The 23,362-nt window shown below is 33.8% G+C and overlaps 1 protein-coding gene across 2 annotated transcripts in view; it reads right to left on the bottom strand.

Annotated features, from left to right (window-relative positions):
* LOC147911976 (uncharacterized) overlaps positions 1-23,362 on the bottom strand; it is a 123,974-nt gene that overhangs the window by 19,711 nt on the left and 80,901 nt on the right. Inside the window, exons 1-2 of one of the 2 annotated variants that reach the window (XR_015550635.1) lie at positions 11,134-11,214; positions 7,189-7,353 (exon numbers count right to left, since the gene is read on the bottom strand). The exons of the other annotated variant lie outside the window; for it this stretch is intronic. The gene's annotated coding sequence lies outside the window, so the exon portion shown is untranslated. Of the gene's footprint in view, positions 1-7,188; positions 7,354-11,133; positions 11,215-23,362 lie in introns of those variants that run through there. 2 annotated transcript variants of the gene reach the window in all.

Below are 23,362 nucleotides of genomic sequence, written 5' to 3'. Positions count from 1 at the left end.
AATTTAGGGTTGGCCCCATGGCATATGGTTAAGTTGGGCACGCTCCACTTCAGCGGCCCAGGTTCATGGGTTTGGATCCCAGGCATGGACCTACACCATTCAGCAGCCATGCTGTGGTGGCAACCCACATATAAAATAGAGGAAGATTGGCACAGATGTTAGCTCAGGGCGAATCTTCGTTAAGCAAAAAATGAGGAAGATTGGCAACAGAAGTTAGCTCAGGGCAAATCTTCCGCAGAAAAAAGAAAAAAAAACACAACAAAAACCCAATAATTTAGAACAAATAATATCAATTTTTATCAGTGTCATAGAGAAAGTCGGCTAATAAAATATATATCAGTGGAGATAGGGGTATATGAAAACTCTGTACTTTCTGCTCAATTTTGCTGTGAACCTAAAATTGCTTAAAAGTTCATTAATCAAAAAATAATAATAAAATAAATCAGTGACTGGCCTTAGCACATCAAATATGTTCACTAAAATTGGAACTGGAAATATGTTTAAAATAATTGCATTATCCACTTTACAAAGAAAAGCAGTAGGGCAAAGCGATTTAATAACTCCTTCATTGATCTATACATATAAGACTACTTTTCCTTGGAAAAGGAATTACTAATGTAGAAGTGAGTCTTCCTTTGCTGGGTATGTACAGATTAATGAATATGTGCTCATTCATAAAATATTTCCTAATAATATAATAATTATACTAAATTACTCTGGAGGCTTCTGAGCAAACTATAATGATCATAAAAGATATTTGCAATCTGTTAAAGCCGTAGGTAAAAATCTAGTGCAGAAGCATTCAGGACCATTAGGTATTTCAGCATTTATCACTTCTTAAGTAAAAATCTGTTAAATTGCTTCCACAGATTCAAGTTCTCTTAGTATACAATAGTTTTAAATAATCTTAATAGTATAGCCAAAATCCAATATTGTTAATCCAGGCCCCATCACATTTAAGCATATGTAATTATATTTATTTTATCAGTAACTCCTTGGACTCAATGCCCATTATACTGTGTATATTCAATATTTTAAAAGAGGCTTGTTTTCTAGCCTAAGGAAAAAGAAGTCATGGATTTAAATTCTATCTCTATGATTTGGACTCTAGCTTTTCCGCCATCATATGGGAGGTTGTTGGTGTCTGGAGTCATGTTGCCTGTGTTTGAATCCCGGCAATAGTACTTACTTGCAGTGTTTCCCAGGAAAGTTACTTAACACTCTGAGCTTCAATTTCCTTTTCTATTAATAGTAGCTGACACTAAAATTATTCTTTCTATGTGCCAAGAATTCTTATGTATGTATAATTTGACCTTCGCAATAAACCCATTCTTAGATCCTGTTTTTATTCTAATTTTTTAATAGTGGATACTAAAGCACCGATACTAAAGTGCCTTTCCCAAGATCACACACTTGGTCAGTGGGCCTCATTGATACCAAAGGAGTCTGATTTCAGAGTTGACTTAACCCATCCCACAGGGTTATTGTGAAGATTAAACGATATAAATGCTATAAAGCATTCATACCAGTTACAGCCATTCAATAATTACTGACTAAATGTTAACTAGTTAATAGTATGTGTGTGCAAGAGATGGGGGGGTTAGGCCTGCGGTTTAGACTTTTGATGTAAAACAAAGTGCATTTATTCATATAGACTATATTTTCATCTTTCTATGCTAATATATTAATTTGTTATAATAAAGTAAATTATACCATGGTTTTTGTAATTATCTTTTGACATTTCTTCATTTTTAAAAGTTTCCAAGGTACATTAAAAAGTGGAGACCCATGTGATGAAATATGATTTGGCAATAAAAAGGAATAAAGTACTAATACATGCTACAACATGGATGAACCTCAAAACATCAAAAACCTCAAAAACAATGAAGCTGGACATAAATACCACATATTGTATAATTTCACTTAAATGAAATATCCAAAAAAGGCAAATCCATAGAGACAGAAGTAGATTAGTGGTTGCCTTGGACTGGAGGTGGGAATGGGAATGAATATAAAGGGGCATGGAGTTTCTTTTGAGGGTGATGGAAATGTTCTAAAATTAGATTGTGGTGATGGGTACACCTCTGTAAATATACCAAAATTCTTTAAATTGTACACTTAAAATAGGTGAATTTTATGGCATGTATATTATATTCCAACAAAGCTGTTAAAGAATATAGAATTAACCTATGTCTCTCTTAGTCTCTGTGAGCACCTGGAATGAAATACTTGGGTGACTTTAAGCAAGTGTCTTCTTCTGTTTCCTCATCTGTCCAGCAGACAACTTCCTTATCTATCTTTTTTCTTTCTTTCATTTTAACTGGTTTATTGAAGTATAATTGACATATAAGAACTGCATATCTTTAATATATACAATTTGATGAGTTTGGACATATGCATACACCTTTGAAACCATCACCACAATCAAGGTGATTGACATATCCATCACCTCCCAAAGTTTCCTCCTGCCCTTTTCTGTGTGGTAAGAACACTTAATGTGAGATCTACCCTCTTAAATTTTTTAAGAGCACAATATAGTATTGTTAACTACAGGCACAATGTTGTACAGCAGATCTCTAGAACTTATTCATCTTGTATAACTGAAACTTTATACCCATTGAACAGCAACTCCCCATTTCCCCCTCCCCCCAGCTCCTGGCAACCACCATTCTACTCTCTGTTTCTATAAGTTTGACTATTTTAGATACCTCAGATATGAGGAAGCATGCCATATATGTCCTTTCACTTAGCATATCCTCCAGGTTCATCCATGCTGTCACATATGGCAGAATTTCCTTATTTTTTAAGGCTGACTGATATTCCATTGTATGTGTATGCCACATTTTCTTTATCCGTTCATCTGTCAAATGACATTTACTTCCTCATCTATATAACAGTCCTATCCTTGATTACTGAGGCCTTGTCTGTTTGTGCTTATCATTGTATCTCTATTAGGCACTCTGCAAACATCTGTTTAATAAGTGAATGAAAGGGGTTACTTTTGTTATAGATATATACATAATACTCTCAATAAGCCCTGAGAGTTGAGCAATCTATCCTCATTTTACACATGTGAAAACAAAGGCTGGGGCAGGTTAACTAACAAGTACTAGATAATATAGTTAGTAAATATTTGGAGGTATGATTTAGCCTAAGCACGATCAACTATGTCTAGATTATATCTGAACAAAAGCTCTATGTGTATCCTTCTTCCAGCCCAGGATTGACACCCTCTGCAGGAAAGACATATATCCCTTTAGTCTAAACTTGTGAAGCCTATTCAATTTGGCTTTAATTTTCCCTGAAATACAGAAGCTACTTGTCTATTACAAGCAGTACTATTTCTATAATTTCCCAAGTCTGACAGAGGCTTTATTAATCTATGTCTGATCTTGAGCCAAGGCCACCATCCTCTAACACCCAAATTGAATGAAAAGTGACATGAGTTTTAAAAGAGATAAAAAATTATAAAACTTCATGTCCTGAAAATATTGATGACGCACATTTCTTTAGTGTTTATATTTAAAAAAAATAGTTTGAAATAGTTTAGAAATTTTTATGGAAATTATTCTTGAAATAAATAAGCAGGAATCCTCAGCAGATTTGGTTAAGAGATTAAACTTCTGTAGAAGGGTAACAATAAATGTATAAGGAAATATAGATATTTCTACTCTAGGATATGGATGGTGAATATTAACATCACTTGGAATCAACAAAAAACAAAAACCATATCTATGTAGATGTATAAAATTGGGTTTTCCAAAGAAGAAAAAAAATAGATTTTGGATGTAAAAGAAAGTGAGGATTAATATACATAATTTAGAATCTACCCTTCTATTAGAAACATCTCTAAAAATGAGACTCACATTCTTTATTTAGAAATCTAGCACCGTGTGGATTTCTCCACCTCATTGAGGTCATCTCAACTCCCTTTTAAATACATTTAAAAGGCTAATACCATTGACATAAGTGGGGTCTTAAGGTCCTCTACTATTATTGTGTTGCTGTCAATTTCTCCCTTTAGGCCTGTTAATAGTTGCTTTATATACTTTGGTGCTCCTGTGTTAGGTGCATACATATTAAGTATTGTGTCTTCTTGGTGGAATGTCCCTTTTATCATAGATAAGGCCCATCTTTGTCTCCTGTTATTTTTTTTATCTTGAAGTCTGTTTTGTCTGATGTAAGTATGGCTACACCCACTTTCTTTTCCTTGGCATTTTCTTGGAGTATCATCTTCCATCCCTTCACTCTGAGCCTATGTTTGTCTTTAGAGCTGAGATGTGTTTCCTGGAGGCAGCATATTGTTGGATCTTGTTTTTTTCTTTAATAAAATGGGTATAGAAGGAAAGTACCTCAACGTAATAAAGGCCATATATGACAAACCCACAGCCAACATCATACTCAATGGTGAAAAACTGAAAGCTGTTCCTCTGAGAACAGGAACAAGACAAGGATGCCCACTCTTGCCACTCTCATTCAACATATTACTGGAAGTTTTAACCAGAGCAATTAGGCAATAAATAAACAAATAAATAAAAGAAATCCAAATAGGTAAGCAAGAAGTAAAACTGTCACTATTTGTGAATGACTTGATTCTATATATAGAAAACCCTAAAGAATCCACCAAAAAACTATTAGAAATAATCAGCAAATACAGTAAAGTTGCAGAGCATAAAATCGACATACAAAAATCAGTTGCGTTTCTATACGCCAACAATGAACTAGCAGAAAGAGAAATCAAGAATAGAATCCCATTTACAATTACAATAAAAAGAATAAAATACCTAGGAACAAATTTAACCAAGGAGGTGAAAGACCTATACACTGAAAACTATATGATATTATTGAAAGAAATTGAAGAAGACATAAGGAAGTGGAAAGATATTCCATGTTCATAGATTGGAAGAATAAACATAGTTAAAATGTCCATATTACCTAAAGCAATCTACAGATTCAGTGAAATCCCAATCAGAGTCCCAATGACGTTCTCCACAGAAATAGAACAAAGAATCCTAAAATTTATATGGAACAACAAAAGACCCCGAATAGCCAAAGCAATCCTGAGAAGAAAGAACAAAGCTGGAGGTATCACACCTGCTGACTTCAAAATATACTACAAAGCTATAGTAATCAAAACAGCATGGTACTGGCACAAAAAACAGACACACAGATCAATGGAACAGAATCTAGAGCCCAGAAATAAACCCACACATCTATGGACAGCTAATTTTTGACAAAGGAGCCAAAAATATAGAATGCAGAAAGGATAGTCTCTTCAGTAAATGGTCTTGGGAAAACTGGACAGCCACACGCAAAAGAATGAAAGTAAACCATTATCTTACACCATACACAAAAATTAACTCCAAATTGATTAAAGACTTGAATGTAAGACCTGAAACCATAAAACTCCTAAAAGAAAATATAGGCAGTACACTCTTTGACATCAGTCTTAGCAGTATATTTTTGACCATCATGTCTACTCAGGCAAGGGAAAAAAAAGAAAAAATAAACAAATGGGACTACATCAGACTAAAAAGCTTCTGCATGGCAAAGGAAACCATCAAGAAAATGAAAAGACTGCCCACCAGCTAGGAAAAAATACTTGCAAATCATATATCCAACACGGGGTTAATTTCCAAAATATATAAAGAACTCATACAATTCAACAACAAAAAAATGAACAACCCAATCAAAACATGGGCAGAGGATATGAAAAGACATTTTCTCAAAGAAGATATACTGATGGCCAACAGGCACATGAAAATATGTTCAACATCACTAATTATTAGGGAAATGTAAATCAAAACTACAATGAGCTATGACCTCATGCCCATCAGAATGGCTATAATTAACAAGACAAGAAATAACAAGTGTTGGAGAGGATGTGGAGAGAAGGGAACTCTCATACACTGCTGGTGGGAATGCAAACTGGTGCAGCCGCTATGGAAAACAGTATGGAGATTCCTCAAAAAATTAAAAATAAAAATGCAATATGATCCAGGTATTCCACTACTGGGTATTTGTCCAAAGAACATGAAATCAATAATTCAAAAAGATGTATGCACAGCTATGTTCATTGAAGCATTATTCACAATAGCCAAGACATAGAAGCAACCCAAGTGCCCATCAACAGATGAATGGATAAAGAAGATGTGGTATATGTATATACAATGGAATATTACTAATCCATAAAAAAAGACAAAATTGTGCCATTTGCAACAACATGGATGGACCTTGAGGGTATTATGCTGAGTGAAATAAGTCAGACAGAGAAAGACTAATGCAGTATGATTTCACTCATATGTGAAAGATAAACAAACACGTAGATAAGGAGAACAGATTACTGGTTACCAAAGGAAAAGGGGGTAGGGGGAGGGCAAAAGGTGTAAAGGGGCACATATGTATGATGATGGTTAAAAACTGGACTATTGGCGGTGAACACGATGCAGTCTATACAGAAACTGAAATATAGTGATATACGCCTGAAATTTACACAATGATGTAAGCCAATATGATCTCTATAAAGTAATATTTATAAAAAGCTAATACCAAAATAAAGAAAAGAGATACTGAGATTAAGAACATAAAATGACATTTCCAGAATTCCAGATAATTGAGTAAGCAGACAAGGCAGTATAGATAAGGATAAGAAAAATATTTTCGCTGTATTTCACCTACATGAATAAGGTTAGCGTTTATACACTTAATGGATACCTATGAATTTGATAAAACACAGAGGTTAAGTCTTATTTATTACATCAAACCAGATATTTTTATTTTTAATCAAACTCTTCTATGTCTACAAAGAAATAAATAATATACATGATTTCAAATAACTTTATATAATAAATGTTTGGCCAATGTCCCAGAATTGGCTGATACAAGATCCCAATGCATAACCGGCCAAGAATGATATTTTCCTTTTTGGAGTTTCTAGAGTACACACTTCCTGTATCACTTATCACATAGTGTTTGCAGCCATTCTTTATACTGTTGTCTAGTTTTATTATTCGTTCTTGTACAGTGATTTGTCATCCATTGTCATGACTTATAACCAGTCTAGATTGGCACTTCTTATGGAAAAGGACTGGGTATTATATTTGTAAGTGTCCTCTACTGCCTCAAAACCAGGTGCTGCAGACATGGCAGGCCATCAATACTATATGTTGAATGATTGCAGGGTCGTACCTTTGCTGAGTATTCCTGTTCAGTTGTCTGAGAGAGGGTAAACTCATGCTGTGTCCCTTTTATAATACATTAGAGATATTCTCCATCTGCAGTTGCGTGTTCAATAGAAAAGTACATTCTCCATGTTGATTTTTTGTTGTTGTTGTTTTATGATGTTGTTCTTGTCTAAAATCAAAGAAATTTACTTTAGACATTTGTTGATTTGAAAACAATTATTGCTGACATACTGATGTGAGAATAACTGAATAATTCTAATTCATTTCAAGCCAAATTAGAGAACTGACTATTATGTTTTCTTGAGACCTATTGCATGCTTTAATGCACATTTATTAAACTCTTTTTCATATCTATAGTGTGGAAATTATGGAATCAAATGTTTTACCTAGAAACAAATGTCAATTGCAACTAATTAGGGCCTTAGATTTGCAATTTTTTTCTGTTTTAGAATGTCTAATTTTAAAGTATTCATGAATGTGAGCTCTGTAAATTAATTACGTTTTCAATAATTGCTTTCTTAAAGTTTCTTGTTTTCTGGAATTTGAAAGATGAGCTGTTGTTTTTGTTCATACAGGCTCATGTAAATAGGTTTAACATGGGTTTATAAATATCCTAGTAGAAATATTTATATTTTAAAATTAATGGTATACCTTAAGTATCTCCAGTTTATACAAGCATGAAATTCAGTATATTAGCACAAATTTGAATATACCATCAATAAAAACTAAACGATTTCTACCCCTTAAAAAACGGATAACACTTCTTTCCTAAATTCTAATTACAAATTACATGTCAAATAAATAAGCAGTTCTTTCAAATCCAATAGTCTACCTTTTGAAATATTTTAAATGTATCTATAAATATGAAAACATATGAAATACTTTTTTCTTTTTTTAAATGAAAACAACCTTTAATCTTTGTGTAAGTCAGACAGGCCCTAAGAAGAGATGAAAATTGTAAAATGGCAGTCTTTATATCTCATAGCAGTAATCAACTAAGTAAAATTTTAGTAACTGACAGTTCAGTAGATATACTAAGAAAACATGAAACTTGGCTTACTTTCTCTTTATTTATTTATTCATAATTTAGGAATGCATATGAAATTTAGGTATAGTAATACCAATACTGAAATATGATGCTTTTATAACTTTTTTTATAATAAACATGAATTATTATTTAAATATTGTATCATTATTATAGTATTTAATTTTTCTCCTTATCTAACTGAATTATAAATCTGTTGAAGGCGAACAGTGTATCTTGTACTTCTCTATATTTCCTAGAGTTCCTTGCAAAAGCAAATGTTATAAACAAGGAAGAATTAGTAGAAAATGTGTCATTAAATAATGAAATACGTTTTTGTCTTCCCTTTAATTTGCTAAAGTATTCCTCCAAGCATTGTGACAAACTATTGAACAATGTAATTATGAGATCTCCATTTAGAATGAGGTGGAATTCTAAACTGAATAAACATATTACTCTGAAAGCATTATACTTAATTCTAAGTGCCGTGATATATGGAAGATGCCAGTCAGATTGACAATGAATCTCAAGGGTTGCTGTGAAAGCCAAGGAAAGCAAAGAAATGAAGAATTCCACATTTTCTGGCATGACAAAAGGCGGCAATACATCCAAGTATTCACAACAATCAAAACTTGGCACATGAGAACAGTCCTTTAAACCAAGAGTATTAATACCGCTACTGGATGTGTATTTCTTGCCCCCAGGGCTTTGGCTTTTGTCACTAATTGATTATTATTTAACAGACGAATACACACATAATAAAGACGACTTTGGAATAATAAGAAACAAAGATTCATGTAGAGACCCAGGATTAAACTACAAACTGGCAATATAACAGAACCTTTATTTTCGGAGTGCAAATATCACATCATTAACTTGTAAACACTGCTAATACAACATTTTTAAACTTGCATTACTGGACACTGGATAAATATTTGTTGAATGAATTGGACGTATTAATAGCTTCATTTTTTTCTATTGGTTTCGCATGTGAAAAAGGATAAAACCATCTTTAACTCGTGCCTTTAACTCGTGTACTATACGAAATCCTTTTTTAATTCTAAACTAAATGCCATGTACACATGCATGCCATGTACACACCCTCTCATTATATTTTATAATAAATCAATGTTAATAAATGCAAGAAATAATCAACATTCATAAATGTTAGGTGTGAAATCCTGTCCTTTCATGTGAACAGAAATATTAACTCATCCACTTACTTAAACGCCTATATTTAACTCATGTGCATCATTTGACACTTTGCACATCTATTAATTCTGAAGAGATTTACTGGGTGAAGATATTTCATGATGTTTGTTAACTTCTAATGGAAAAAATTTCCAGAGAAAAATTACCCCCCAAAAATACATCTTTAAAATTCCATTTAAAAAATATATCAATCTATATATAAAAGGAAATGGATTTGAGGCATATTTTTCCAAGGATGAGGAAGTTTATTTACATCTTCAAAATTTTTATAACACCCAAGTTTAAATTCGCAGCTCAAAGGGGAATTTAGCAAGAAATATCAGGATGAAGTTAAAAAAAAATCCATACTCTTAGGCAAGGATGTCTGATTCTCAGTTCCAGCTAGTTAAATGACATCCAGCTTATATTCAAACCCGTTAGACCTCACCTGTTTTCTCACCTGTAAAATAAAGATATTCATAACCTCTATGGTTTTTGTTGTTCTCAAGCTATATTTTCTAGTTCTGGAAATAGATTAAACTTTCACTAAATATAAGGGAGGAAAGGATGCTGGTCCATCAAGATAACTTTTCTTCATTTGTCTTATATGTGATGACACATTTTCATCTTCTTTGATTTTAAAAAACTTTATTATTATAAATGTAACACATATGCAAAAATCTGCACAAAAATGTACAGCTCAATTATGTATCACAAAGCAAGCATCTATGAAACCACCTTCCAGCCCAAACTTTGAACATTATCACTACTCATATTCCCCTTCTATGCCCACATGTCACTATCTCACTCACAGGTAACCACTCTCCTGAATTTCATAAAAATTACTTTATTTTTCTTTATACTTTATCAAATAAAAAATGCATCCTTAAATTTTCCTGCGCTTCAACATGTATATCCTTGTAATTAAACATCATGTAATTTTTGTATCTACCTTCTTTCATTCAATGTCATATTTGTGTTTCATCTTTGTTGTTGCATGTGTCTGTAATTCTCTTTTTCATTACTTTGTAGTATTCCATTGAATAAACATGCAAAAATTGGGGGTTTTGTCCATTCTACGATTGACGAATGTTTCTGTCATTTCCAGTAATGATATAATGAATAATATATATGAACATTCATGTTCATGTGTACTGGTAGGCATGTGCATACATTTCTGTTAGATATATTTCTAGAAAGGAATTGCTGGCTAATAGTGCTGAAATATTTTCCAACGTGACAAAGACTGGAGTATGAGAATTCCCTTTTTTTCATCATTTTGCTAACACTTTATATTGTCACTAATTTTAATATTAGCTATTCCAGGAGTGCAACAGTAGCTCATTATATTTTAATTTGCATTTCACTGATGACTAAATGAATTTGAATCCTAGGCTATACATTTACTGGCCATTTGGATATCACCTTTAATATTTTTAAAACTTTATTTTCTAATTAAAATTATTTGCTGCTGTCCAAAGGGGAATAAAAGACACCAAAGATTCATGTCTTTGGGCCTCTGTCTTTCACTTCAATCAGATACTTTTGGCCTTTAAGAAAATATTTTTAATATTTTTGCCCTGTGTTAGTTATTTTTAGTTGGCAGACTAATTTTAATTATGTAGGCCACCATTTCTAGAATATTCTTGTCTCATTTGCTATGTATCAATAGCACTAGAAAGAGCTATTGTAGGAACATACATACTTTTCCATCTTATCACACACTAAACCTACTTTCTTGAAGGCCATCCTTGTTTTTCCCAGTTTGAAACTGCCTTCTTTCTCTTCTCAGTATCGCAGAGCTTCCAGACTTCTGATTCTTATTCATTTGATATCCTCTAAGGCCAACCAAAAGGAGAAAAGAAGGTAAAAGTAGACAAGTTGACTAGAATCGGGCTTCTATCAATATTTCTGTTCTCTGAGTATCTTGTCTTTCCTTCTCTATGCTTGACACTTATTGGGTTTTATTTGTCAAATGAGCTCACCCTACTCTGCTTTGAATGGGCCCCTCAGCATGGATCTTCAGTTTTCTCCTTCCCCCGATTATCCACAAACTCCTCGGAACCATATTTCCTCTCAAACATTCTAAATATTTTTGCTTTCTAGCCCTGCTGGGACATTGCCTTCAGACCCATTGATCCACGAGGCCAGCTCATTCAGTTCACTCCATGTGTGCCCACGTTCTGACATGACACTTAAACACCCACAGTGTTTAGGTTTCCTAGTCTTTCATTTTTGTGATAATATATTGTCCTAATTCCATCCTACTTTTCAGAGTTCTATTTTTCTTTTTTAATTGTGCTCTTTTTCTTTTCTCATCCCCTAAATATATGTTTCTCTATACACCAACTCCTTTGAAAAGCAAAAAGGTCATGATTCCATAATTCATTTTCTACTGACTACCTAAACCTGCCACCATAGTCCAGATTTCTACCAGAATCATGGTTCTCTAATTCTAATTGCCAATGGGTCACAAAATCCAAACCTGTCGTCTTAGCATCACCTACAATTCTCAATTCAATATTTTAATGATAGCATTCTTCTCATTGCCCCTCAATGCTAATTTGTTTTCTTAAAATGTCCCTCAAAGTTTTCTTTTGCTTTCCATGTTCACTGCACAGAGTAGAGTGTGTAGACTAGTGTTTTTTATTCAAGGTTCCATGGAGTTATGGGGAAGTGATAGAGAATCTGTGAATCCACAGAAAGTGTGCATAATATTGTATACACCTATGTGAATTTAGAAAAAAAGACCATTAGTTTTCATTAGTTTCTTAAAGTTTTAAGAACCAATGTCCCAGATTCTCATCATCTTATCCTGCAGTAACCTTTGGGCTTAACAGGCTTATTCTCTAAATTTGGCTAATTCAGGAGACAAATATTTAAAGCAATATTCTTATCCATCCAATATTATTTCATTCATTTAATGAATATTTATTGAGTATCTCCTTGTGCCAAATACTCTTCCAGGTTTTGGGGTCACATTGACAAACAAGATAGAAAAAGTCCCTCCTCTCATGGAGCTTATGTTTTAGTGGACAAAGAAAAATCAAAAAATCTATCAACAAAAAAAGAATCAAGGAAATATTAGTTGGCCGTATATGTTGTTCATATAATTAAATGGAGAGATTTCATAGTTACTGGGTGACTATTTCACAAGAGATGGTCCTGGAAAGCCCCTCTAAGAACATGACAGCTCTAAATGACAAGAAGAAACCAGCCATGTACAACCAAGAAAAAGCATTCCACACAGAGGTGCACATTAATGCAAAAGCCTAAATGTTTTAATGAGGTAGGTATTTTGTGGGAACAAAAGGCCAGTTCTGCTAAAGCACAGCGAGCAAGAGGGGAAGTGTGGGTGAGGTCAAAGGGATAGGTAGGGGCAGATAATTTAGGACTTTGGAAACTAAAACAGGGAGTTTGGATTAAGACTAAGCACAATGGAAACTTAAGTAGAAGAGACAGAATCTGGTTTACACCGTGTAGAGAATAAATGCACCTTGACAAAAGCAAAAGAGAGGCAATTGAAGCAGTCCAGATGGGGAGATTATGGAGGTCAAGTTACTCATCTCTACACAACCTACACTGTTCTCCTTCTAGGTCCTCAGTGTAGTCATGCTGACCTTACCTATGCTCTATCTATCTCACCTCACTTTTTCATGCATTGCCTCCTTTACTCCTCACAACAAATCCACAGTATTAAACCCTTTACACAAATACTAAAAAAGACACCGAGAATGGTTGAGACTTATCTTGAAACAATCAATTGGCAAATTGAACTGGTTATTATTTTCAAGATGTGTTCTTTAAATTATGTCATAGCTTTAACTACCTGTTGACAGACCTTGCCGTCTATATTATTTGTACCCAATAGTGTTACCAATCCATATATCAAGCACTATGGTAAAATATAAAGCTGAGGTTTTTGAAGTAATTTATTTATAAAAAATAACAGTCAAATACTGTTTTATCTTAAAAATGTTAATGTACGCATTGTGAAAAGGAAACAATTCTTAAACAATACTAACCAATGTCATTTTTTTAAAAGCAACTGTTGCACATCATGAGTCATGATTATAATTGTATGGAAACTGCCCTTGGCTAATAAACAAGCAGAACTAAAATAAAAATGTTTTGAGTATCAACCTGATCTGTCTATTATAACTAATTTGTATTGCTTCTTACCCCAATTCTATTTTTAAATGTCAGCTCTTCTTCAAGTTTCTTCTTTATATGCCATCTTATCCCCTTTTATTTCAAACATTAGTGCCCAACCTTGTCTCTATACATATATTTTTAAAACTATTTTAGCTATTGGCAAAGTTTAAATGTTATGTGCTTTTTTTTTTTTTTTTTTGCATGGACTGAGTTTTATTTGATTGTGGACTAGAGAACCTGAAAGGATATAAGGACTGTGATTTTATTTTGAGTTGTAGCATTATCTTAAGAGTAAATTTATTTTATTTCTTTTTCTTTATTGCAGTAACATTGGTTTATAACATTGTATAAATTTCAGGTGTACATGATTATACTTCTATTTCTGAATAGAGTACATCATGTTCACCACCCAAATACTAATTATAATCTATCTCCACACACGTATGCCTAATCATCCCTTTTGCCCCCCTCATTCCCCCCTTCCCCTCTGGTAACCACCAATCCTATCTCTGTCTCTATGTGTTTGTTTGTTGTTGTTTTTATCTGCTACTTATGAGTGAGATCATATGGAGAAGGTATTGGACCTTCTCCCTCTGACTTATTTCACTTAACATAATACCCTCAGTGTCTATCCATGTTGTCACAACTGGCTGGATTTCATCATTTCTTATGGCTGAGTAGTATTCCATCGTGTATGTACACCACATCTTCCTCATCCATTCATCCCTTGATGGGCACTTAGGTTGCTTCCAAATCTTGGCTATTGTGAATAATGCTGCAATGAACACAGGAGTGCATGTATCTTTATGCATTGGTGTTTTCATGTTCTTTGGATAAATACCCAGCAGTGGAATAGCTGGATCATATGGTAGTTCTATCCCTGATTTTTTGAGGAATCTCCATACTGTTTTCCATAGTGGCTGCACCAGTTTGCACTCCCACCAGCAGTGTATGAGAGTTCCCTTCTCTCCACATCCTCTCCAACACTTGTTGTTTCCTGTCTTGTTACTTATAGCCATCCTGACGGGCGTGAGGTGATATCTCACTGTAGTTTTGATTTGTATTTCCCTGATAGTTAATGATGTTGAACATCTTTTCATGTGCCTGTTGGCCATCTGTATATCTTCTTTGGAGAAATGTCTGTTCAGGTCTTTTGCCCATTTTTTAATTTGATTGTAAGATTTTTCGTTGTTGAGATGTATGAGTTATTTATATATTTTGGAGATTGCCCCTTATCAGATATATGGTTTGCAAGTATCTTCTCCCAATTGTTAGGTTGTCTTTGCATTTTGTTGATGGTTTCCTTTGCCGTACAGAAGCTTTTTAGTTTGATGTAGTCCCATTTGTTTATTTGTTCTATTTTTTCTCTTGCCCAGTCAGACATGGTGCTTGAAAATATGTTGCTAAGACCGATGTCGAGAGCGTACTGCCTATGTTTTCTTCTAAAAGTTTCATGATTTCAGGTCTTACATTCAAGTCTTTAATCCATTTTGAGTTAATTTTTGTGTATGGTGTAAGGTAATGGTCTTTCTTTTTTTTTTTTGCATGTGGCTGTCTAGTTTTCCCAACACCATTTGTTGAAGAGATTTTCCTTCCTCCATTGTATGTTCTTGGCTCCTTTGTCAAAGATTAGCTGTCCATAGATGTGTGGGTTTATTTCTGGGCTCTTGATTCTGTTCCATTGATCTGTGTGTCTGTTTTTGTGCCAGTACCATGCTGTTTTGATTACTATAGCTTTGTGGTATATTTTGAAATCAGGGTGTGTGATACTCCCAGCTTTGTTCTTTTTTCTCAGGATTCCTTTGGCTATTCGGGGTCTTTTGTTGTTCCACATAAATTTTAGGATTCTTTGTTCTATTTCTGTGAAAAATGTTGTGGGAACTTTCACAGGGATTGCATTGAATCTATAGATTGCTTTAGGAAGCATGGACATCTTAACTATGTTAATTCTTCCAATCCAAGAGCACGGAATATTTTTCCATTTCTTTGTGTCTTCTTCAATTTCTTTCAGCAATGTTTTATAGTTTTCAGTGTACAGATCTTTCACCTCTTTGATTAAGTTTATTCCTAGGTATTTTATTATTTTTGTTGTAATTGTTAGTGTTATGTGGTTTTATGACACATCAGATCTTAAAAAATGATGGTGAAAGGAAGCAACATGAAACTCATATTATGTTGATTCTTAGCGGAAGAACATTATGACATTTGTGATTGGAGAAATGGATGTTAAATTCATCAAATGCATTAATTTATATCTAATTTCCAGTTAATCTTTTTAGAAAGAAAAAAACTGATCAAAATCCCTTGGCAAACTTAAGGCTTGGAACGTCCTTAAGGCTTTCATCAGGCAGAAATTTAGTTTTGTGTAGGTAATATTCACACCTTATCTTGAATGTACAGAGGAAAGGTGCTAGCACAAGCGAAAATTCCCTCAAAATAACATTAAACCTGAACATTCCTGACTCCCACACTCAAACCAACTACCTTAGATAAAATTCAAATCAGGGCACAGTTACAATGAACTTGTGAGTATCAGAAATAACCAAATTCCGAGTAAAACATCATTTCTCACCTCATTCACTTTCCAACTTCTTAAAAGTTAATTACATATAATCCAGCAGTCCCACTTCAGAGTATTTATCCAGAATAACAGGTCAGGATCTCAACAAAATATTAGCACTCCCGTGTTTATTGCGGTACTATTCACAATAGCCAAGTGCTGGAAACAGATGAATAGATTTTAAAAAGTGTGGTATATACATAAAATTAAATATTAGCCTCAAAAAGGGAGAAATTCTGATACATGTTACAACATGAATGAAACTTTAGGACATTATGCTAAGTGAAATAAGTCACAGAAGGAAAATACTGCATCATTTCACTAATATGAGGTATTGAAAATAGTCAAATTCATAGAATCGAAGAGTGGAATGGTGGTTTCCAGGGGCTGGGGGGGAGGAAGAAATGTGTAGTTACTAAACAACAGGTGTAAAGTTTCAGTTAAGCAAGATGAATAAGCTCTAGAGATCTACTGTACAACATAGTGACTATAGTAAAAAACAGTGTATTGAACACTTAGAAATTTAAGAGGGTAGATCTCGTGTTGTGTTCTTACCACAATAAAATTTTAAAAAATAATAATTAGCCCCCAAATTGACCATTCTCATAACTGTACTCCTACAGCACATTGGTTTTAGTTCTATTGTCTTTTTAAACTTATTTCATTATAAATAGTTACAAGTTAACATGCCTGTTTTTCCAATTAGATGAAAAGTTTCAGCCATTGCATTTTATCTCAATCTTCACAACATTCCTGTGAGGTATAAACAACTGGGTTCCCACACTATAGATTAGGAAAGCAAGGCTACTTCATCCAGTCATTAAGAGCAGAGCTGGAACGTGAATCTACTCTCTCCGAATCCAAAGCCAAGTATTCCTTATTTCATATGCAATCCAGTCCTTATTTTTGCTTAAGAAGTGCCTTAATACCCTCAACCATTGGGGCTAGAGGTCATCATTAGGAGTTACCCTAAGGTTCAGTGATGGGTCAATATTATAGTGTTTTATACTGGGTTCAGGAAAAGAAGTTAGAAGATTATATGTATGCAACCTCCAGAAACCATGCTTCATCACCTCCTCAATTATCATCAATTGAAAAAGTTGCGTTAACTACTTTTCAAGATGCACTTGTGATGAGTATATGACAAATGAGTTACAAACAGAAAGGTACCTACTTGAATGAATAAAGAAATCCAAATTGAACAACAAAAAATTCAATTATGTCAATTGATAAGAGCACATCTTTAAAAATCATCATATGCTGTATTAAATACAAAGTTGAGTTTCTTAAGCAACTTCTTTATAAAGATTAACTGTCAAGATATTAAGATATTATTTTTGCCTTAAAAATACTAGTACATTCACATATACAAATGTAAAACAGCAATGATTCTTTAGACAATATTAATCAATGTCATTTGTTTAAAAAAAAAGCAGTTTGTACACATCATGAGTCATGATTATAAATTTATGCAAACTGCCTTTGGCTAAGAAACAGGGAGAATTAAAATAAAAATGTACTGAGTGTCAACTGGATCAATGATAACTAATTTGTATAGATTTAAATTATATCTATCTACCTCAGGCAATCACCGATTTCTTTAATAACTGTGTCGGAACATATTTTTGAGCAATTGGAACTCAATTGCTATCAAATAGCTTAGATTTTAAAACGGCATTTAAAAATTACATGCTTGAACATTTAGAAGAAATTGAAATCCTGTTTATTTCTGATTGCTTATTATATAGGTCACTGAACATATTCTGAGTTCAATTTCAATAATTTCATGTGATATTGTCTAACATTTTTCAAATTTCTAGGTTTTAAGGATGAGGGTTAAAGTAAAATACACCTTTGTTGTAAAACCACATAAACGGGATTAATTCCTATCAAATAAAAAAGTGACCAGACTATGTATTTAGTCTTAACTTGAAAACTACTGCTCTCAAATTAAAGAATCCATTTGACTGAGAAAGGTCCAGGTTAATTTTCTTTCTCCAAATTTCTGTGAAAAAATCACAAGAGTATGTCCTATGCCATGCGTAAAGGAAGAGGTCTTCTACTCAGACCATCTATGTTCTCTGCTGCAATCAAGTCGATTCCAGAAAAAGCACTTAAATCTATACCATCCATATCCAAGTAGACATCAGGACCTAAATGGTTTGAAAACTTTAGGCTCTAATGTCCTATGAAAAGTATCTCTTCCTCTCCCTTAGATTCCCTTTCAGGGCCCATATTACTATTTGAGAGGATGATTAAGGAGACATGCTCTTCTTCCTTGTAAATCTATGAAGAGATAATAAAGCCAGCCCTTTGAAACCTGACCCCCGACAGTGCCCCAGAAATTTGGCTGACCAAATGGGCTGTCCCTGAAGCAGGGCTGACCATAAAGCATTTGTTTGTATTGCAAACAAATGCTCATTGAAGATATAATTTAAAAACCAATGCTGCTGAGATTTTCACTTCTCAAAATGGCAAACTAGATAACAAACACCAATTCTCCCCTACCAAATAACTAAAAAAGTTTTTAAATTGCTTTTCAAAAACATCAAAGAGACAGCATGATAGTGAAGAAAATATAGGAGAAAGTGAAAGCTAATTTTGCCTTGGTGACATTTTCTGATCTGGAATAAATATCTCAGAAACTAAACTGCTGTTTTGTTAACTTCATAGGGCAACAGGAAAAGACAAAGTCCAGGACCTTCCTAATGTAGGACTCTGACAATCCACTCATTGAGAAGATACGTATGTTTATGCATGCTTATGTGTAAGCAAAATGAATGACAACAATGATACAAGGAACAGGAGGGAGGAATTAGGATTATTTTGTTATGATAAGGTACTTGCACTACCCGTGAAGCTGTGTACTGTTATTTAAAAGTGGATTGGATTAGTTGTAAATGTATATTGCAAACTCTAGAGCAACAACTTTAAAAAGCAAAAAAAGAAGTACAATTGATATGCTATGCTAAGAGAGGAAAGAAAAGGGAATCATATAATATGCTCAATTAAAACCACAGAAGGCATAAAAAGAGTGGGAGACAAAACTAGGAAAAACAACGGAAATGTGTACCAGAAAACCACTTTAAATATAAAGATATATATAGATTAAAAGTAAATGGATGGAGAAAAATATACCATGCTAACACTAATCAAAAGAAAGCAAGAGTAGGTATATTAATTTCAGACAGAGCATACTTCAGAGCAAAGAAAATTATCAGCAATAAAGAGGGACATTACATAATGATAAAGGAGTCAATTCTCCAATAAGACATATCAATCCTAACATGTATGCACCTAACAACAGAGCATTGAAATACAAAATACACAAAAGCTGATAGAACTTCGGGGGAAACAAATGAATCCACTATTATAGTTGGAGATGTCAACATTCCTCTATAGGAAATGGGCAGATCCAGCAGGCAAAAATCAGTAAGGATGTAGTTGAACTCAACAACACAATCAGTCAACGGGATATAATGCACATCTATAGATTACTCCATCAACAACAGCAGAATACAAATTCTTCTCAAGCTCACATGGAACATTCACCAAGATAGACCACATTCTGGGCCATAAAATACAACTTAACACATTTTAAAGAATGGAAATCATACAATGTCTATTCACAGACCACAATGAAATTAAACTAGAAATGAATAACAAAAAAGATAGCTGGAAAATCCAACATACTTGGAGATTAAACAACATGCTTCTAAATAACGTATTGGTCAAAGAGGAAATCTCAAGAGAAATTAAGAAATATTTCAAACTAAATGAAAATGAAAAAAAAACTTAACAAAATTTGTGGAATGCAGTGAAAGCAGTGCCTGGAGGAAAATTTATAGCATTGAATGCATATGTTAGAAAAGAAGAAAGGTTTAAAATCAATCATCTAAGCTTCCCTTTTGGAAACTAGAAAAGGAAGAGCAAATTAAATCCAAAGTAAGCAGAAGAAAAGCAATAATAAGAATTGAAAAAAGGAAACCAATAGAGAAAAAAAATGAAACCAAAAGCTGGTTCTTTGAAAAGATCAATAAAACTGATAAGTCTCTACCCTGCCTAGCTAATGAAAAAAAAAGAGAGAGAGGACACAAATTACTAATATCAGAAATAAAAGATAAGACTTCACTAGAGATTCTGTGGACATTAAAAGGATAATCAAGGAATACTATAAACAAGTCTATGCCCTCAAATTTGACAGCCTAAATGAAACGGACCACTTCCTTGAAAGAAGGAATCTGCCAAAACTCACACAAGAAGAAAAAGAATAAATTGAACTGAAGTTATTTATTCACACAAGAAGAAATTGACAATCTGAATATGCCTATATTTATTAAATAAATTGAATCAATAATTAATAAATAACCTTCCAAAACAGAAAGCACCAGACCCAGATGGGTTCACTGGTGAATTCTACTAAATATTTAAGGAAAAAACTATAGCTATTCTCTACAATCTTTTCCAGAAGATAGAAGCAGAGGGAATACTTCCTAACTCATTCTTTGAGGCAATACAACAGAAAATGATACTGGAAGAACTGGATATTCACATAAAAAAAAAAAAAGAATCTACACACAGTCTTTTCACCTTTTACAAAAATTGACTCAAAATGGATCACAGACCTAAATGTAAAATGCAAAACTATAAAATTCCTAGAAGATAACATAGGTGAAAACCTAGATGGCATTGAGTTTGGCAAAGATTTGTTAGATATAACACCAAAGGCATGATCCATGAAAGAAAGAATTGATAAACTAGACTTCATTAAAATTACAAAGTTCTGCTCTAAAAAAAACAATGTGAAGAGAATGAAAAGACAATCCACAAACTGGGAGAAAATATTTGCAAAAGACACATCTGATAAAGGACTTTTGTCCAAAATATACAATGAAGTTTTATAAGTTAACAGTAAGAAAACAACAAGCTGATTTAAAAATGGTCCAAAGGCCTTAACAAACACCTCACCAAAAAAGATAAACAGATGGCAAATAAGCATATCAATAGATGCTCCATATCATATTTCATCAGGGAAATGCAAATACCACTACGCACCTATTAGAATGGCCAAAATCTAGATCACTGACAGCGCCAAGTGTTGACAAGGATGTGGAGCAACATGAACTTTCATCCATTGCTGGTGGGAATGCAAAATGGTACAGCCACTTTGCAAGACAGTTTTTGAGTTTCTTATAAAATTAAACATACTCTTACCATGAATTGAAATGAATTGAAAACTTACATCCATATAAAAACCTGCATATGGACGTTTATAGCAGCTTTATCTCATGCCCATCAGAATGGCTGTAATTAACAAGACAGGAAACAGATGTTGGAGAGGATGTGGCGAGAAGGGAACTCTCATACACTGCTGGTGGGAGTGCAAACTGGTGCAGCCACTATGGAAAACAGTATGGAGATTCCTCAAAAAATTAAGGATAGAACTACCATACGATGCAGCTTTATTTATAATTGCCAAAACTTGGAAGGAACCATGATGTCCTTCAGTTGGGGAGTGGATAAATAAACTGTGGTACATCCAGACAATGGAATATTTTCAGCATTAAAAAGAAGTGCTATATCAAGCCATGAAAAGAGATGGAGGAAACTTTAATGCATATTACTAAGTGATAAAAACTAATCTGAAAAGGGTACATACTGTATGATTCAAACTATATGACATTTTGGAAAAGGCAAAACTATGGAGACAGTAAAAAGATTTGTTTTGCCGAGGTTAGGAGGAGGGATGCGTGAATAAGCAGAGCACAGAGGGTTTTTATGGCAATGAAAGTATTCCGTATGATACTAGGATAGTGGATACATGTCAGTGTATATTTGTTAAAATCCACAGAATGTACAACACCAAGAGTGAATCCTTTTAAAGTATGAACTTTGGGTGATGATAATGTATCAGTGTAGGTTCATCAACTGCAACAAATGAATCATTGTTGATATGGGGGAGGTTGTGCATATGTGGGGATGGGGGTATTATAGGAAGTCTGTACTTTCTGCTCAATTTTGCTATGAACATAAAACCATTCTAAAAAATAAAGCTTATTAATTTAAAAAAGATTATATGATAAAAAAGATTATATGAAAAGAAATATTTGTAAGGCTAACCTTTTTTACTGTGGTGAGGAGTGTGGTTATAGCCGGATAGCAAGTGATCCACCACTTCCCTTAAATTGAGTGAATAAAACATATTCACATAAAAAACCCAATGTCCACAGGAATTGACTTTTATGGATATGGAAGAAATATGCTGTATTTTGATAAAATTGACTTATTGTATTTGTGTTGTAATCTCTAGAGACAAGAACGACAAACAGCTTCTTTAAAAAAAAATCAATGTCTAGACCATTCATGCATGTAGGAAAATATGACATGAGTGAGAATAACCTGAATCAATAGAGAGCACAAACAAAACCACAAAAATTTCAGCTACTGGAATTATTTGGCACATGTTATATAAGAGCTTCATATTTGTAACAGAAATTAAATCCAAGCTGGAAAACACACGTGGGAAAGAGGGGATTCTAAAAAGTGATGGAGTGGGGCCAGCCTGGTGGCACAGTGGTTGAGTTCGTCTGCTCTGCTTTGGCGGCCTGAGGTTCATGGGTTCCGATCCCGGGTGTGGATCTACGCACCGGTTATCATGCCATACTGTGGCAGGCATCCCACATATATAATAAAGGAAGATGTGTATGGATGTTAGCTCAAGGCCAATCTTCCTCAGGAAAAAACAGGAGGATTGGCAACGGAGGTTAGCTCAGGGCTAATCTTCCTCACACACACAAAAAAAGTGATGGAGTAAGTTTGGAAAAGAACTAAGTAGATATCCTCAATTTTTTTAATATAATAAATGAAATAAAAAACTCAATGGAGGATTTTAACAGTAGATAGATACAACGGAAGATAGAGTTTGTTACTAGAAAATTACGTAGAATTTAGCCAAAAAAAGACAAAATGGAGGAAAATATACAAGAGAAGATAAGAAACATAGAGTTACAATGAGAAAGCCTAACTTATATTTAGTTAGTGTCCCAGAATGAGAGAGAAATAATGGATCAGGAACAACTTTTAGCACACAATAACAAATATGCAAAACTTATGAAAGAGACTAATCCACAGCAAGAAATCCACATCTAGGCACACACACACGCACACACACACACATATAAATGTTCATAGAAGCGTTGTTACAGGCTCAAACAGAAAACACCACAAATGCCCGTCAAAAGTAGAATG

The sequence above is a fragment of the Ceratotherium simum genome, chromosome X (genome assembly GCF_057802395.1).
Source record: "Ceratotherium simum simum isolate JZ-2026a chromosome X, ASM5780239v1, whole genome shotgun sequence".
Taxonomy (NCBI): Eukaryota; Metazoa; Chordata; class Mammalia; order Perissodactyla; family Rhinocerotidae; genus Ceratotherium; species Ceratotherium simum.
Note: the sequence above shows the minus strand (reverse complement) of the source record. Positions and strands in the feature narration are given on the sequence as shown.